The sequence below is a fragment of the Euprymna scolopes genome, chromosome 43, assembly GCF_053919585.1.
Source record: "Euprymna scolopes isolate OS-2025 chromosome 43, ASM5391958v1, whole genome shotgun sequence".
NCBI lineage: Eukaryota > Metazoa > Mollusca > Cephalopoda > Sepiida > Sepiolidae > Euprymna > Euprymna scolopes.
The window spans coordinates 9,671,775-9,685,682 of record NC_136524.1 but is presented as its reverse complement, the minus strand read 5'-3'; the positions used below and the strand labels follow the sequence as shown (position 1 = coordinate 9,685,682).

At 34.8% G+C, this 13,908-nt stretch overlaps 1 protein-coding gene across 2 annotated transcripts in view; it reads right to left on the bottom strand.

Annotated features, from left to right (window-relative positions):
• Positions 1-6,876, bottom strand: part of LOC145268176 (AP-1 complex subunit beta-1-like) — an 89,403-nt gene extending 82,527 nt beyond the window's left edge. For both annotated transcript variants that reach the window (XM_080123391.1, XM_080123392.1), the window contains exon 1: positions 6,392-6,876. The gene's annotated coding sequence lies outside the window, so the exon portion shown is untranslated. The remainder of the gene's footprint in view (positions 1-6,391) is intronic.
• Positions 6,877-13,908: the final 7,032 nt, after the last annotated feature.

Genomic DNA, 13,908 nt, shown 5'->3' with positions numbered 1-13,908 from the left:
AGGATCTTAATTCTAATATACGTTGCCCAGGTGTTTGGAGGTGTTGAGCAAAAAAAAAAAAAAAAAAAGAAAAAAAAAAAGAAAAAAAAAAAAAAAATCAATTTTTTTTAATTTGACCCCTATTATGACCCCTTAACATTAATTGTTTGGGGGCTCAAATCAAGTTATTAAGTTAGATCCATGTCCAAGGAACCTATATCTAAAATTTCAATTGCTTATACTCAAAATTGTCAGAGGAGTTTGGTAGAGTTCTCGAAGGTCAAATCATTAAACTTTGACCCCTTAACCGCCAAATTTCTGGCGGAAAACCGATCACGTAGATTTTCCCAAATCTCAGTACCCTGTATATCAAATTTCGAGTCTGTAGACTAAAAATTGACAGAGTTATTGCGTAGGGAAATGTACACAGACAGACACGTTCACTTTTATAGATATATAGATAGATTTCACAAAACAAAAAATTTAACAAAACAAAATTAGGCAAAAGGCCAATGAAAGTTTTGATCTTTGATCCCAGCATTCTTGATTATCATCTAAACTTAGGGTTAGTGCTGGGGTAGATAACGAGTAGGTTTTCATTCTCAGTCATCAAATACATTCCAGGATAAGAAAATGCATTTCCATTCATGTTTAGGATAACTGACTAAACTAAATTTAGACTACCATGGTTACACAGTGTTAGCTGACGATCATGAACAAAATAAATAAAACATGGATGTTGAGTTTACTTTCGGCAGCCTCAAATTTTCCTTCTCATATTTTATCCTTTAGTCCTTACATTCCATGAACAATGACAAAGAGGAAAGAATTGCCATCTTCTGGGTTGAAAACTATGGGTTTTTTTTGTTTGTTTTTTTTACAAAGGAGTCACCACTTGTCAAGGCCCAGAGACCACTCGAGGATAAGGATTAATGAATGTACGGTAGTCAATAGGACAATAGCGTAGTAATCATTAGTTGTGGAAATTTGGTAAATTGAATTATTTAAAGCGGTGAGTCATCAAGAACTTGTTTACATTGGACTTGAAGACGACCAAATTGTATTCAGCTGGGAAACAAGGAAACAGAAGAAATTTCCACAGGCGTGCAATTCTAAGAAAGAAGCTTTGTTCATGGAATCCACATTTAGGTTTAACTACAGATAAAGAGTGGAGGAAATTATTGATAGTGGTTTCAGATAGACAAGTGTTTTCATGAAAGTTTGGCAAGGAGGGGGACCATAAATTGGAACTAAGATGATCACTTACTATGAAAATGACGATAAAGCAGAGGCTTGCAACATCTCTTCTGTGAAAAAGAGGTTGCAGGGAAGAGAAAAGTATTCCTACTAGGTTACAAAGTCTATTTTGAACTCTGTTGAGATAGGAGAAGCTGCTTATAACAGTTCTTGTTCACATGAGGCAACAGTACTCCATCCTAGAGTGTACTTGGCTCTTATACAGATAGAGAATTGCATCACAGGGAGATATCTACTAGAGCAGTAGAATGATCACGCCATTTTTCCAGCAACCTTGGAAACGGATTTGATGTACGTGTTCCATATCAGATCAGGAGTAAAGATCAGATCCAGATGCTTATCAAAGCAGAGAGCCTTCCCAAGAAGAGAGTCATTCATTTCTATTGATGCCAGACATGGGTCAGAGCATTGATGATGTAAAGATAGACGTTTGATTTTAGATGCATTAAAATTAACCAGCCACCTCTTTCCCCATTGCACTATGTACTCAAGATCAAAGGAGAGAGATTCAGAGAGATCTTTGTCATTTATGGCCTTTGAAGTGTTGCCATAGATGATAGTGTCATCAGTATAAATGACTACAAATGATCTCAGGATGTGATTTGGAAGGTCTTTGAAGATCAAGAAGAGAGTTCGACCAAGGATTAACCCATGAGGGATTCCAGTATTACTTATTGTTGGCTAGTTTTTGACCTTGAATGTTTTTTTTGTTTTTTTTATTTTTTAGCTTTTTACATCAAGTGGTTTCATGTCTTCTCTAGAGCGATTTCCAAATTTTTTAAAGTGTATCTCCTCCCACTTTTATCAGCCCATCTTTTATCTGACAACCGAGAAAAAAAGAAGAAAAGAAAATGATTGCCTATCTTGTCTGAGGCAATAATGGTGGCAAAGAATATATCAGCTGTGGGTGCATCTTATGTACTTTCTCACTTCTAACTGGGCACACATAAAACTTTCCTTTATATAATTGCAGGATCGTTGATAATAATTTGCTCCTGACAAAGTATGAAGCCAGTTGATGAAAAAAATAGAAAATAATCAAGGTCAAAACCTAGCCAAACGATAGATTTTGACACAGAAAGCAGTTATTCTTCTTCCTTTGTCAGAAACATTGCTCAAGGAATGTAAGGACTAAAAGATAAGATAAACAAGGCTTACAAGGCTACCGAAAATAAACCCATGGTCCACTTTCTACTAACTTTAACAATGACTTCTCTACCACTAGAAGATGTTAAGTAAAAAATGAGTATTGAATCAAGTTATGTGCAACATAAAAAAACAATATTGTGTGTAGAGATGCAGTGAGTAAGAGTTCGATTTTAAAGCTACGTTTTACCTAAAAATTAAATTACAATGTTTTAATTGTACAGTCATTTTTTATATATATACAACAGGAGGATTTGTTTAGCCTTTTCACTAGAAGCAAAGTGTAGCATCTGTTCTGATACAACACAATCTTTTCTGTCTTCAAGTTAGTGAAGGAGGGATCCCTCTAGATTAAAACCATTTTTATTTTTAGCCCAATGCAAAGTGCTCCTTATCTTTGGGAGCTAGATTTTCTTCACATTTAAAATTCATCAGGTGTCTAACTCTGCCCTCATAAAGTGGCAAGTAAAAAGGAACTGGAACATCTTATCTCAGTAGGAAAATGATTTGGGGGGGGCAGTTTGCAAACATAAATTATTGAATACATTTAGGAATTTTCTAAATGTATTCAAAAATTTATGTTTGCAAAAGGAATTTTCTAGTTGCGGATTAATAATTCGTATTACTCCAGATTATTGTTCTCTGCTTGGATGTTATTCTCACAATGCTTTGGCCAATGATCTTATTACAAGCCTATCCTGATTCGATACTCACCCCGGATTCACGAGAAACTTTCTGACTAAAGGAGGAAGTGTGTTGCTGAACACACTTCCTCTTTTGATCAGAAAGTTTCTAGGGAATATTACATTCACAAGCAGACCCTAGTGCTTATCATTTCACCTTCTCACAAGGCCAGAGTTACATATTAAGTCAGCTTTGTGTGGATTGGGGTGGAGCATAAAGCTTTACAAAAAGAAACACTTGGGATTGAAATAAAAATGAAACTTGCTTAATCTATAAAGGATCTTATTCACTGACCTAAGACAGAACAAATACTGCACTTGAAGGCCGGAGATTTTTTTCCTTAATTGCATTATATATTCAGATCAAGCGCGATTATTTTGACAATGTCAGTTATTGGAGGGAGGTGTCGCTACCCTCATATACAGCATCTAGTATTCCAACATGACCACATCATGTTGGGATTTAACGAGAACTGGTGTGTGGCAACATGTCATAATCCATCTTTAGGTATATCTTTTCGAATTTAGAAAGTGGACAGAATTTTATACTCATATAATCATATTTGGTTTATATTCATTTTACATACTGGCATGGGTTGGACAGCTTTTAAAAAATTGACTTCCAAACTTATCTTTGGTCAGGTTTCTTTGGAGGCCATTTCCTTAAATTTATAGGTTAGATGTCCTTCCTGATGCTAACCCAGTGAGCTGATGAGGACCAAAGTTTTTTAAAATTTTTTATTGTGATACCATCTCTAGGTGACTGCTCATCAAAGCTAAAAAACAAACCTTTATTTAATTGAAAAGGGTAGATATCCCCATTTACTTGCCTCCCCATGAGAGCAAAGTTAAACACAATGTTAGATTTTGATGTGATGAAACCAAGTCCCCAACGAGGGGTCAACTGCATTGGAAGAAAAAGAAATAAAATTACATCAGTCTGTAAGGATTTTTCCTACACAGAAAAGATTAAGTGTAGTATAAGAACAGATATTACACTTTGCTCCTAGACAAGGGTAACTACCATTTATTAGAATAGGATTTATTCTATTTGGAATATTTTAATTTTTCCGGTACTCATGCAAAGAGTGATCCGTGCTGAAATAATAACGTTATTATTTAAAAAGCCATTCTTAACATGGAGAGGGGAGAGTGTGTTACTGTTGTACCTATCCTGTACTTCAACCTTACAATGTAATAAAAAAAAAAAACATAAAACTTTAATTAAACTTGGAAATACGATTTTTAAAAAAATAGCGCGGACACTGTATTAGCACCATTTTTCCTATAGGCAGTATGAAATTTACTTCCCATTTTGATATTATTTGTTTTTTAAATCTTTTTTGTTTATTCAAGAAGTTGGTTGACGTTTGAAATCTTTATATGATTTTAACTAACATTAGCAACGTTACAAGGGGATGGAGGAGGCGTTGGAAAATAAAAATTCGCTTTAAAATGGTTTTGTTTATAAAATAAAACTACTCATGTTAAGAATGGCTTTCTAAAATCTCGATTTGGTGTTATCTCCCTTGTTCTTCAAACTGTTTTCAAGATGGTGCCGCGAGATCGTCGCTCGTAGTTTAGACAAAAAAATTTGATTCTCTTAGTTAAAAATGAAACTACTTCATCAATTTACGTAATTTTTAAGTGTACGACGGTATTTTCTTTCTGTCACGGGGGTAAATTTTTAGATTAGGTTCACCTCCACAATTTTCTTTCAAATGACTTGTATAGGATTTCGTCTATGCTGAATACGGAAATCGCATTGAAATTTTGCAGAAGTAAGTAGTTATCGAGATATAAAAAGTTGTATTATGCATTGTATTCTTTGGCAGCCATCTTTGTTACGCGCGTGCGCGCGCCATAAACAAATCTACGCGCGTAACAAAGATGGCCGCCAAAGAATACAATGCATAATACAACTTTTTATATCTCGATAACTACTTACTTCTGCAAAATTTCAATGCGATTTCTGTATTCAGCATCGTTGAAACCTACAAAAGTTGTCATTTAAAAGAAAATTGTGGAGGTGGACCTAATCTAAAAAAAAAAAAAAAAAAAAAAAAAAATACCGTCACGGGTACGTACATTATAAAAAATTTTCGTTTTTCTGGGAGAGGGGGATTCTGGGTAAGCACCAAACTTTAATATAATATTACTCGTCGGAATATATCGTTTCATTCGGTATTAAGTTAATTGGTCATTCAATGTCATTCAATGCTAAACCATGTTGATATAATTTCTTATGTTCTTATTCGTCAAATGCCGGATAAAAATTGATTTTTTTATCTAAAATGATATTTTGGTATTATTATACAAACACCGTGACAGCGTTAGGGTTAGGGTTAGGATTAGGGTTAGGGTTAGGGTTTAGGGTTAGGGTTTAGGGTTAGGGTTAGGGTTAATTCGCTGTCACGGTGTTTGTATAGTTTTACCGATATTTTTAACTTGAAATACTAATTCCCTTTATAATGTATATAAATTTGAATTTTTATGTTTCTCTCTCTCTCTTATCGTTTTACGGACTGTGTTATTCTTTTTTTTCTTCTTTCTTTTTTTAATTTTGGATGGTATTAAACTCAATTTTTACGGTATTTTTTGCTTATTAGATTGTTAGATGAAAGTACAGACAGAACATTTAACGAAACTCCCAAATTCCCCCATGTTAAGGAGTTTCTAAATAACCTTATTTCAGCATGGTCCGTAAACTGCAGAAGTACCGATGATTTTATAACAAAGTGTCAAGATATACGTATTATTTATTTTATTTATTACAAATTAGTTTGTATTTTCGTGAGAAACAGTAAACACAATATTTGCAAAACGAATGTTTTGGGTACAAGAAAACAACATGGCAGCCAGTGAGGAAAACATTGAATTAAGGCTAGATTATAACATTTTAACAGTGAAATTAGAATCTTATTTGTGGCCGAGGAATATAATTGGGGGTCATCCATCAATTGTATCCAAAGTTTGACAAATAAGAGAAAAAGATAAGATATGAGAATGATTCTTTATTATTAATTCCTACAGTAACCTAACGCAAATTATTATCATTAACATTTTTTCATTCTTTTAATCAATTTAAAATAATTATGCATATTTTTTAATAAATAGCTCCTGAGAAACGTCTTTTCCTGTAATCGAAAAGAATTAGTTAAAATAATTAAGTACGAATAATTAGAGAAGTCGAATCAATTTCATTATTTTCATGAAAAAGAACAAAATTAAACACGCCCACCTGTACAAGCAAACAAGTACGATATAAATAAAATAAAACAGCAATCAATTCTCCGCTTTAATATTAAATAGTAATTTTTACTTACTTTAATTAACTGGAAGATCGAATAAGTCGATTCAGTACCAATAATTCAACTTTCTTCTCTGACAAGAAGAGAATTCATGCAAGATGGATGAGAATCACTTGCTTTTCTGCAGATTCTTCCGTACTGTGATGATGACGTCACACGATATGAAAAAACGGATTTCCGTTTTTTTTTATTTTTTGTCGTTTTTTTTTTTTTTTAATTATTGATTAAAAATCCAATTTTTATTCCATCTACCTTCCTTTGAATACGTGCAAGATTTTAAAATAAAAGAAAAGCAAATATTACAAAAATTGATTATTAATCTCTCTTTGGCCTTACTCGTCAAATATTAATAAATTTATCTTAGAATAAAGAAAACGTTGTTAAATTCACTCATAAAATATATTATAGTGAATATATATATTATTTCCAATTAAAAATAAACTACAAAATAACGTGTTCACAAATTAATACGAAAGTTCCACAGAGGTTTAACTCTGCATGTAAACCAGCTGTAAGAAATAAAGAGTCCTCATAATCTATGCGTGCTGAATTAAAACAATTATTCTGATCTCAATTTTTACATAACGTTTCAATGTAACCTCAGAACTTCTTCAGATACAGTTCTGTAATTTGAAAGCCTTCTCACAGACTAAATTAAGCAGACCTTAAGAACCTTGCCCCCTCATGTTTTTTTTTTTTCATCTTCTTTTCAATTTTTTCAGCGGATTGGGGACACTAGTACTAGTCTACCAGATTATAAAAAAAATAAAATGAGAAAAAAAATCAATATTTAAATATTCGTAGGGGTGCTCAGTTTCTAATTCAACGTAAATCGATCATCCATTTTAGAACAGCTCGAAGTTTTTAACCACATTTCGTGAATTTAGCCTTGTTTTAAAAGCAGGTTAGACTTTTTTTTTTAAAAGCGAAATTTCGCGAATTTAGCCTTTTTCAAAAGCAGTTTAGCCGTTTTTTATTTTATTTATTTATTTATTTTATTTTTTATTTTTTTTTCATTGCGTAATTTTAAACTGGATTGTAGCAACCTCTATGCCCGGCCGGAATAAATCCCCGGCAGGAACATTTCATAGTGATCACTGTAGTGCTTGCTTCAATGCCCACCCGTATGAAGAACACATAGGTACATGACGTCATGATGCGAACATACGCACACATGAAACAAAAGGAACTATGTTGCGTCACCTCGCATGCAGTGAACTGGCTGGAACATTCAAGAAGGCCTGTATTTAAAGATTTGCCTGCTAAAAATCAAGTTAATTTCCTCTTCGATTTCTCAAGAACAGCGAGCGCATGTTCAGGATAACTCCGTCACTAGGAGATATTAAACCCCTCCTCCCTGGCCTGGTATTACGTACAGTGTACATGAATTTTAATTCTCATCATGGAAAATTACCACATCGGACAAGAACTTAAATTTTCCTTTAAACAATTTTATTTTGAACTACTGTTCTTATGATATGAACACACACACACACACACACACACACACACACACACGCATTTGCTTATATGAATTATGGACTGTTTTTCTCAGAATTGTATGGCATTCTGATCATAAAATAATCAGTAATTTCAAACCTTGTGTGATAGTCAAAATCGCCCACTCCTCAAAACTTATTATTAAACCTTTCTACTAAAAAACTTTCTACTGAAAAAACTTTCTACTAAAAAAACGCTCATATATTGGCACACTTCCTTTTAATAATTCTAATACATCAGAAAATGTTTCTTTTATGTAAATGCACCGATGACTACAAACTACTCGCAATTCTCATGAAATTTTGATGGGTTTTGTAAAAAAAAAAAAAAAGAAAATGTGGATCATATCATTTAAAAAAAACAACAACGCATGAAAAAACAATGTTACAACAAAGAAATGAACAGATTCTGAAAGGAAAAGGGAACAAACCATGAACCTCCTTACAAACTAGTGGTTTATGCCAATAATCGCTCAAAAGTCGAAAATTAAACTAAATCGGCTTCTGATGACAGTGAAATAGCACTACACACACAGACAATATAGGAGATACCGCTATGTTCGACACGTGCGGAATTTAATAATGCTCACTCACCCTGGACCAATACCGCACAACACCTTCAAAATGAGCTCATTACAAGCACTTTGGATTCTTAAGCAATCCCAGTACATCTTCATGCATGCATACTGATGCCATTCAAGCCATAAATAACACCAGTACAGACCCACTTGTACTTGGCAGTGCAGGCTCACTTCCACCCATCAATTTTAATTGTACAGACCCACTTACACTTAAACCAGAGGAATGACGAGGAATTACATAACCTACAACATTCTGATTATTTATCACTCAATTCCTCGCTATACTCCAAATAGTCATGAACGTCCATGATGCACCTCGCAACCAGACAGCTCATTTCCTTTGAAATTGCACCATTTGTCTCGCCAGGTAATCACGCAACACGAAAGTTGGTGACATCACTTTTCTTTTCGACTGCCATTTATCAAAACATACTCTTTAATCAGATCAACTACTGCCACACCTAACGATACAGTGCTACCTAGTGCTACAACTTCCACCAAATTCAGCACATAAAGCATCTACTCCATTTTGCTACCTACACCCAGTGAAATACTTTCAGTATTTGTATTCTTTCTTCTTAGATCGACTTCTCGTCTACGAGGGGAGTCTTGTAGCAATACTATGCCCAACCAGAATAAATCCTCAGCAGGACCATTTCATAGCGATCAACGTTTCAACAGCGTATGAAGAACACATAGGTACATGACATTGAGATGTGACCACATGCATATATAAAACAAAAGGAACTATGTTACGTTCCTTCGTGTAGAAATACAGTGAACAGGCTGGAACATTCAAGAAGGCCTGTATTTAAAGATTTGCCTGCTAAAAATCAAGTTAGTTTCCTCTTCGATTTCTCAAGAACAGCGCATGTTCAGGATAACTCCATCACTAGGAGATATTAAACCCCTCCCCCCTGGCCTGGTATTACGTGCAGTGCACATGAACTTTAATTCTCATCATGGAAAATTACCACATCGGACAAGAACTTAAATTTTCCTTTAAACAATTTTATTTTGAACTACTGTTCTTATGATATGAACACACACACACACATCTGCTTATCTGATTTAACCACATTAACTTTAAGCCCACGTGTGGCACTCTGATCATAAAAAAATTTCAAGCCTCGTGCAATTTTCACAACATCTTCTCTTTACTAATCCTTCATTATGAACATTCCATACAAGAAAACATTTTTGCTGAAACAATTTTCCTAACACGTGAATAAATATTGTTTATTTCATGTTAATACTACAATTTCATGTTCTTTGTTGAGTGTCGTTATTTTTTAGATTTCAATTTTATTTTTTATGTAGTGATGTGGATTGGTGAAACCTTTCTATGAATTGGCAAGTCGGGTTAAATTTACTTTTAATGGTCCCATGGATACACTCCTATTTTCGACTTCAATAAAATTGCAGCACATACAACCTCGGTCCTAAAAATTGATAAATCCTGATTATAAATTGTTTATCCTACCGAACCACATTTCCTATAAGTGATGCTTCCACCATGAGTTCTACAGGATGATCGATTTGCTAGAACATTGCATTAGAAACTAAGCACTCCTACCAATATTTAAATACTGACTTTTAAAAATTTTTTTGATAATTGTGGCCTGGTAGATCAACACAAAACCTACCTTAAAAAACTTGGCCTTGATTACATAGGGTAGAGTTAGCTGCAAAGTTCTTAGCAAAGAGTTTGGCTTTGTCTGATGCTGATGAGATTACCTCAGGTCCATTGATGATAGTTGGGATAGAGCACATGCTTCTGTTCAGGACCTTGTTTCTTATTTGCCAAAACTGGTGGGAACCAAGCCACTCCTCAGCTACTTTGGATTTAACTGACTGAGCATACAACTCTCTTGTGTTCTTTATTACTCTTTTACAGTGGTTGCTGGCAGTCCTGAAGGCGGCTTTAGTCTCAGTACGTTTATTATGTTGGAAGCAATGGAAAAAGTGATTTCTGTGCAGCAGCATATTCTGGAGAGAACCATGGCTGGCTGTCAGGTTTTTGCTGGAATTTTTTAGATAGTATGAAGCGGTCTATACCTACAATTAACCATTCCATCAGGTCTGATACTATAGAGAACACATTCTTTTTAAACATGGAATAAAGAAGTAGATTCTGATATAAATCTACAGAAGCTATCCCAGTCAGCCATAGAGTATCGATATACTGTACGATAGATAGGTACGTCTGAGGACTTATTACATTTTATTTTTATCTTAACTGATACAATTAGCAGTAGACTCCTGATGTTGGAGAAGTAGACATGGTAGTGGGAGTCTATATTGGAAGTTAGAGTTCTGACTTTAATTATGTATAATTTCTGGAGACTTTTCATGATAGAGTTTTGGGATTTGTGGAATGGGTTGACAGAGTTGGTTAGAGCAGGGTAGAGAGGGAATGTAAGGGAGGAAAAAAAACAAAGAAATATATTTTTTTTGTAGCATTATATTACCCATTAAGAAGCTTCACCAGAAGCTATGGCATGATCCAGAATCAATACAGCAGCTCCGGTACTTTGCACCTGCTGATAGGACAGCTTCCTTAGTGGTTAATCCAAGGTTTGAGTCCCTGACTATCAGGCGGATAATGTCAGCCCAGAGAAAACGTTTACCTCCAGCACCCTTACTAGTGACATGGCCACAAAGATAGACATAGAAACAGAAAATTTCCGACATCTCTGGCTACTGTTCATGCCAAATTAAAATACATTTTTTTTTCTCTCTTTGTCAGAAAAATCACTCATTATAAATGAGAACTGAGGAACAAATTAAGAGAAGCAAGAGTTACGGGAGCTGCCAATGACGCATCCACACGGCATTGTCTATTCTCCATTAAAAAAAAATAAAAATAAATCAATAAAATAAATACGTATTGTACTTGATATAAGTTCAATTGACATGTTTAGCGGAAAGTATGGTCTTGGTAAAAATATTTTTCCAATAGTGTAATGATACTAGGGGTTTAGTGAATCTACACAATACACACACCACTTATATTTTTCTTTCATCTTTGTTTCAAATTTTTCCGCAGATTATTAACTAATCTACCAGATTTTCTCCAAAAAGTTCAATATTTAAAGATTTTTATGAGTGCTATATTACTAATACAACGTTCTAGTAAATCGACCCTCCATAACGGAACCAGTTGACGTTTGTGGGCAAATTGCTTTTAAAATTGGCAAATTCGATAAATCTGGCGTTAAAAAGGTAATCTAAACGTGTCTCATAAACCTTTGAAAAGATTGACTAGCGTTCCTTAACCCAAACAGCATACTAAATAACTCGAAAAGTCCAAATCAGGTGGTAATAGCAGAAATATCTTCAGGATCAACAGGAATCTGGTGGTGTCTATGAACAAAATCAACTTTAGCAAAATTAATTTTCCATGAAGTGAAGTCGAAAAAATCACAAAGATGAGGAATTGGATAATTATCTGGGGTAGTACAGCTATTTAGTGCTCAATAATCTCACATGGATACCAGTCACTGGTCATCTTTTTAGGAACCATGTGGAGTGGTGATGACCAACTGCTATTAGAAGGGCATATTATTTCCAGGTTCAGCATACATTCAAATTCCTGCTTAGCAACTTTTAGACGATCAGGTCTGTGGGGACGAGCATTTACAGGTGGTCCTTGTGTTTCAATATAATGAGCGACATCGTTTGACTTTAGTGTCACAAAAAATGGGTTAAGTTATGTTTGAAAAATTCTTAAGGATGTCGGTATATACATCAGCCCATTTTTTAAAATGAAAGGCCTTATCTTTGTTGAATTATTAATGTTACCATGAACAATTCTGTATTGCTATTAATCTTCCTCATTTAACATTGATGCCAAAGTGATGTAAAAAATCTGCTCCCAAAATCGGTACAGGCAATTTAGCAACAGTGAATACAGACTAAAAGGTTTTTGGTATTTATTAACTTTCTCTTAGTAACAATAATAGAAACAACACAAATGATGATGATGATGATGATGATGATGATGATGATGATGATGATGATTACTACTACTAATACTACTACAACAACAACAAACTAAAAGGTGCGCCTGAATCTTAAATTCAAAGTTCCTTCCTCTTTCTTAATGTTAAAAATGACTTTTCTCCAAAAGTCAGGATAGAAGAATGGTTGACAGATTGTAAATGAAATGTTGTTTGGTTTCTTTTTTCTTTAATCAATTTATAAGAAATAATGCTTAATTCAGCACCGCTATCAATAAAAAAAAACGAATACTAAAGATAAAGGTATGACACATACAGATATTGCCAGGAGTATTAGTTGCTCTTATTACTATTATTTTTATTTATTTTTATTATTTTTATTATTATTGTTATTATTATTATTATTTTTATTATTATTATTTTTATTACTATTACTGATGGACTCGTAGATCTTCCCAGGTCATCCGTCTAGGAGAAAGAAAACTCTGAAACTAAACCTAAGGGGAGGGAGGCCCCTCCATTCTTGGATGACATCCTTCCTAGAGCTGGTGACTCAAACAAATTACTGGTCTGCAAACCTAAACTGTTTAAGGAGTAGATAGGCACTGTCTATCGCCTGGCTTCCATACTCCTTCTTTGCCTATTAGCCAGGCATAGAGGTCGAAGAACAGGGATTCGACAGAAACACTTAGTGGTCGATTTTGTTTCCTGACTAGGGCAATGAATGCCGATTTCCCCCTCTCCTGACACATCCCATCCCCCTATAAACTGGGCAGTTGGGAGTGCTTGAACATCACAATGCCAGTGCAAGTAGATTGGGTTGACCATCGTCTGATGGGTTGAGGGTACCAGATTGACAGTTCCTGGCTGCTGTTCCCGACTTGTAGTACAGGTCCCCTAACTCTTTGGTAGCACTTAGAGCTGCTGCTCCATCAACAGTTGAATAATATTGGGATGTTTGTAGTGCCATGTCGCGCATGGAAAAGGACTCTGCACTCATCCCCTGTGGGCTTTCCTGAGGCCACAGTCCTAGTAGATGGAAAGTCAGCTGATCGTCTACTTGTGTTGCATGCCTCTTGTTCTGCATAACCACTTGTTCAGCACCCCTTACCTAAACTGAAACTTAAAAAAAAAAAAAATGACAGTACAATCTAAAATTACGCTTAAACCAGGACAAAACTCAAAGAAAATTAAATTGCCTCCTCCCTTGAGGTTTGCATTTACTAACACTCGTGGGCTTAGAACTAATTCAAATGATGTTGAAGCATTTCTCCTAACAAACACCCCGGATATCTTAGCACTAAGTGAGACTAACCTACATTCCTCCATCCCCTCTAACTACTTTAACATGCACGGATATCTCCCACTCTGCCGTAAGGACTCTGACAGACATATGCACGGGCTTGGAGTCTATATTCGAAACACCCTCCCCCTGACTAGAAACTAGAATCGGACGACCAAGCCTTTATGTGCTTTAGACTTAACATGCA